Here is a 5652-nt window from a genome sequence, read left to right on the forward strand (position 1 = left end):
AAAACAAAACAAAACAAAAAAAGAAAATATATGGAGATACAATGCATCCCTGATGTAAAAAAAAAAAAATTTATAGCAATAAGCAAACACATCAAAAGGGAGGAAGAAAATGACCATCGACTCTAACCCAACATCTCCAACAACTTGAAAAAGAACAGCAAGAAAACCTGACACCCTCTAAAAAACTGGAATCATAAAAATTAGAGCAGAAATAAATGAAATAGAAAACAGAAAAACAATTGATACCATGAACAAAAGTAGGAGTTGGTTCTTTTTGAAAGTTCAGTAAAATCGACTAACCACTAGCAAAATTAACAAAGGAAAAGACACAAATAATCCAAATAAAAGAAGAAATGGGTAATGTCACAACAGAACCAACTAAAATAAAAAGGCTAACATTGGAATATTATGAAAAGCTATATTCAAACTTATATGAAAACCTAGAGGAAATGGACAGCTACTTGCAAATTAATAATCTACCTAAACTGGGAGATTTAATGTCAGCTGAATCCGGACTCTGGTTCCTTGAGGCATGGCATGTTTGAATGTTCAGGGCAATTTTGGTGTTCTTTGGGCCCCTTGAAGTGGTCGGCAGAGCAGACATGTCAGATGAACTGGGGGTCTGGCAGAAGGACTTTGCCAGCATTTGGCCATGCAGGGTTGGTGAGTCCCTGAAGGGCCCTCGGGACTGCATCCCTCTGGCCAGTCTTTCTTTGTTTTTGTTCAGACATTCCTCTAGGTTGTATAGCTCTGGTCCACAAGTTGCCGTACAGCGGAAACTTGTGGTTGCTGTGAGGCCGAACACTGTGACACTGATGTGTGTCAAATGTGCTAATGGCTAGTTACCCAATGTGGACAGAGTCGGGTGGAGCTCCCCAATTAATACAAGCTTGGAAGGAGGAGTGGCATCCACTTCCGTAATAGCTTGCCTCTGGAAACCCCATGAACCTGGAGAGAGGATGAGAGACACCCAAGCGTTGAAGACTCTCCTTCATAGGGTCGCTATGAATCACTTGTGACTCGACGGCACTTAACAACAAGAACAACCACCTAAACTTACACAAACCAAAACTGAGCACTTGAATGCACTCATTAGAAAAGAAGAAATTGAAAAGGTAATACAACAACTTCCAACCAAAAAAAGCCTTGGACCAGATGGTTTTACAAGTGAATTTTATCAAACATTCAGAGAAGAACTGTCACCAATTCTACATAAACTATTTCAGAAAATAGAAAAGGATGGAATTCTCCCAGACTCATTCTATGAAGCAAATATATCCTTGATACCAAAGCCAGGTAAAGACACAACCAAAATATAATACTGTAGACCAATCTCTCTTATGAACATAGATGCAAAAATCTTGTATAAAATCTGGGCCAATAGAATCCAGGGATACATAAAAAATAATTTACCATGACCAAGTGGGATTCATAACAGGTATACAAGGATGATGGTTCAACATAAGAAAAACAGTCAGTGTAATTTATCACATTAGCAAAGAACAAGATCCACATGATCCTATCAATTAATGCAGAAAAGGCCTTTGACAAAATCCAACAGTCTTTCCTTGATTAAAACACTCAACAAAATAGGAATAGAAGGAAATTCCTCAACATAGTAAAAAGTATATATGCAAACCCGTGAGCCGACATTGTTCTCAATGGAGAGAGATTAAAGGCATTCCCTTTGAGAACAGTAACTAGGCAAGGAGGCCTGCTATCACCTCTCCATTCACGTTGTATTGGAAGTCTTAGCAATAGAAATAAGACAAGAGAAGGAAATAAGAGGTATCTAAATTGGCAAAGAGAAGGTAGTTTACTAATTCAGCAACATGGCAGGAAAGAAGATGAACATACTATAATCAATTGGATTTCTCTAGTGACAAGGAGAATACAGAGCTGGAGAGAAGAACGAGAATACCTTTCACAATATGCAATCACAAGGTTAAATACTTGGGAGTAAATCTAACCAGAAGCACAAAGGATCTATTCAAAGAAAATTATAAAACATTACCACAAGAAACAAAAAGGAACCTGAAGAAATAGATAGGAAGACTCAATATTGTGAAAATGACACTACTACCAAAGGCAATCTACATATTCAATGCAATCCCAACACAAATACCGATTCCATTCTTCAACGAGATGGAATAGGCAATGTCTAAATTTATTTGGAATGGAAAGAGACCCCAAATAAGCAAAATACTCCTTAAAAAGAGAAACAAGGAGCAGCGTTGGCCTTGCCTTCGACTCCAGTGGCCGCAGCTGAAGCAGAGTCGAGGGTGGAGCTGAACAAAATACAGGTTATAAAAGCAGTGAAAGCTCTGTTGGCACATGAACAGTCTAGGAAAAAAGCTAATGAAGTGCTTTTGAATGAAAAGGAAAATTTCTTTTTAATGGTGGTACTATGGAAAATTACAAAGACAGAATTGAGGGCCAGATTGTCCTTGCCTCATGCTATCTGATCCGACTTGTCAGTAATCTGTTTATTTATCTAGGATGAGCCCAATTTAACTGCTGAGAAGACAGACCATTTCTATAGGGATCTTTTGAACAAGCATAAAGTTAAAACCGTTTCTCAGATTATCTCTCTCAAAACTTTAAAAAATGAATATAAGCCCTTCACCTGTTGGGTAGTTTTGACTTCTTCCTTACTGATGCAAAACTTAGGAGGCTTTTACCTTCAATTATCAGAAAGCATTTCTGTCTCAGAAAGAAAGTACCAGTAAGTGTAAACCTCCTGGCCAAGGATTTAGCAAAAGAGATCAATAGATGCATTGGCGGAACAATCTTAAATATCTCTAAAAGTGGCTTTTACAGTGCTATCCATGTTGGCCACATCTGAATGAAGATCCAGCAGCTTGTTGAGAATGCTGTTGCTCTCAAAACGGGAATTTCAGAAAATTTGCCAGAGTAGGGTGTGTGAAACTCTTATAATTGAAAACGGAAAGATCTGTTGCCCTTCCAATCTTCTCTTCATGTATCAGCTCTTTGAAGGAGAAGAGAGTGCTTACTCCTGGCCACAAGAAGAAAGAGGAGAAGCAAAGATAGAAAGAAACAATCCCTGAAGAAGGAGAGGAAAAGAGAAAAGCAACAGACAAAGGCTAAAAATAAGGCCTTCACAGAAGAGCAGGGAGCAGCCAAAGCCAGTGGGGTTCTAGTGAAGATGTCCAAGCCCCAGAAGGGAGAGACTCCTGGAGAGAAAGAAGAGAGTCACAGTGTGAAAGCCAAGCTGAAAGCAGATGAATCTGAAGATGAGATCCCATTGCTGGTGCTGATTAAAAAAACACCTGGTAAGGGAAAAAAATGCAAAGAAGCAAAAAGCTGTTGCACTTAAGAAGTCTCGACAAAAGACTCCTACTACTAGCACTCCTCATGGGAAAAAGAGAAAGGCCTCACCAGCTCCAGATACCCCTAACCCTGCAGAGCCGGGGACCCCAGAGAAAAGCCGAGAGTCAAAGAAGAGGCAGAGAAAGAGCGGAATTCCCCACTGGGAAAGAAAGACCCGAGACAGACCCCGAAAAAGCCCAAGCCCAAGTTCTTTGCCACTTTAAGCAAATTGGCCCAGAAAATGCCCCAGGCTCCTAAACAATGGCCTAAAAGCCCCAAAATGCCGCAGTCGACCTAAAATCACTGTCTCAGCCAGAGGAAACGCCACAGATATGTGGAGCTTAAAAAAAAAAAAAAAGACTCGCACTAGATCCTCACAAATACTTTCTAGTACCAAGGCCCAAGCTAAAATACTTTTTTAAAACCACCACAGGTAATTCTGATGCATGCCCTTGAGTACAAGGACCTGTGCTGACATAAAACCTAATTTTTTTCATTGCTTTTCTGTATATTTGCTAAATGAATAAGGAGAAAATGCATTGCTTCTGTCTGGATGTGTATTATTTGGTTTTGGGTTTTTATTAAAATATTATTTGTTTCTGCATATATTATGGACATGCCAGATCTCTAGGTTTCATTTGAAAACTTGTGGTTGAAGAATTTCTTTACCTGCATTAAACTTAGTGTCTGCTCTTCCCTTCATTTGTGCGGGCTCATTGCTTGAGAAGCAGCGAGAAATGTGTTCTCTCAGGAGAAACTGATATCTTGGCTAGCATTCTGAGGTAGAAGACATAGGGAAGGAAATTGAGAGAAGTAATCTCAAATGTCTTGAAATGAATTCTCTCAGAAGCGAGAGAGTTCTTACCTTTGAAAGCTTTCCTCACTTTGTTCAAATCACTCCTTGCCCAAATAGCGTGCACTAGTATGTGAAGTCTAGGATAGGCCTCGAAGAGTTTTTAATAAAAGCACAGTTTTCAAATGTGTTCTCAGACAATAAGTGATTTTCTAGGTCCTTGACTTTTCACCAAATTTGAACTATTTTCCAAATTCCTGGGAATATGACAGATTCACTATAGTATCGGGACCTGCTTACCTAAAAAGCATGCTTTTCAGAGACGCAGGATTTCAGTAAACAAGTAGTGATTGCAAGAATGCAAGCTTTAATTATCATGTTGGAGGATATGTGCCTTTTGGAGACATAGGCTAAATTGTCATGATGATATTTTGTATATAAAAAACTAATAAAATGCACACTGCAATCCTGAAGGCATGCAGTTTTAATCCACCAGATGCTCCACTGAAGAGGAAGGGACAATAATCTCCTGTGCCAGTCAGATCCTATTTGATGGTATATAACAAGAAGGAGAAATAAAAGCAATAAAATGAAGAATTGGTAATCTTGTTTAGACTTTAAGCTGGTTTTCCATCAAAACTAGGTTATGAGAAGATGGTCAAATAGACTTGGATTCAGTCTGCTGTTGACAAATCCTGGACGCATAAACTGATCTGTTCTCTTAATAAAATAATTTTCTGGGGAAGGGGGAAGAAAAACAAGATAGGATGCATCTCACTCCCTGATTTCAAATCCTACTACACTGCCATGGTGGTCAAGACAGTGTGGTTCTGTTACAATAACAGATATATAGATCAATGGAATAGATTTGAGAACCCAGAAATCAACCCATCTGCCTATGGTCAACTGATTTTTTACAAGGAGATGAAATCAGTTAAATGAGGAAACGACAGTCTTTTTTAACAAATGGTGTTGGCAAAATTGGAAAACCACTTGCAGAAAACTCAATAGACACACCTCACGCCATACACAAAAAGCAACTCAAAGTGGATCAAGGACCTAGGACTAAAGCCAAGGAATATAAACTTCATCAGAAAAAAGCTTGGAAGAACCCTAGAAGTACTAATCCACAAAATAAAAAGTCTTCCAAGCATCCTGAAAAGCCTACAACCAGGAGAAGATAAAATAGATGAATAGGACCTTCTAAGAATCAAGTCCCTATGCACATCCAAAAACTTCTCAAACAGGGAGAAAAGAGAAGCTACAGAATGGGGTAAAATATTTGATAATGACATGTCACATAAGGGAATTGTTGTTATTATGTGCCATTGAGTCACTTGCAACTCATAGCAATCCTATGTACAAGAGCCCTAAACGTGATTCTATCCTGTGCCAACCTTGCTGTCTCAAACACACTCATTCCCACCACTCCAGTCACAGAATCGATCCATCTCATCGAGGGACTTCCTCTCCTGCGCCGTCCCTCCACTCTCCCAAACATGATCTCCCTCTCCAAGGACCAGTCCCTC

The 5652-nt window shown here is 39.3% G+C and overlaps 1 pseudogene; it reads left to right on the top strand.

Moving 5' to 3' along the window:
* Positions 1-602: 602 nt before the first annotated feature.
* LOC102848764 lies at positions 603-3628 on the top strand (annotated as a pseudogene).
* The last annotated feature ends 2024 nt before the right edge of the window (positions 3629-5652 follow it).

This window comes from Elephantulus edwardii, unplaced genomic scaffold (assembly GCF_000299155.1).
Source record: "Elephantulus edwardii isolate Elephantulus edwardi_28Jun2011 unplaced genomic scaffold, EleEdw1.0 scaffold00249, whole genome shotgun sequence".
NCBI classification, from domain to species: domain Eukaryota; kingdom Metazoa; phylum Chordata; class Mammalia; order Macroscelidea; family Macroscelididae; genus Elephantulus; species Elephantulus edwardii.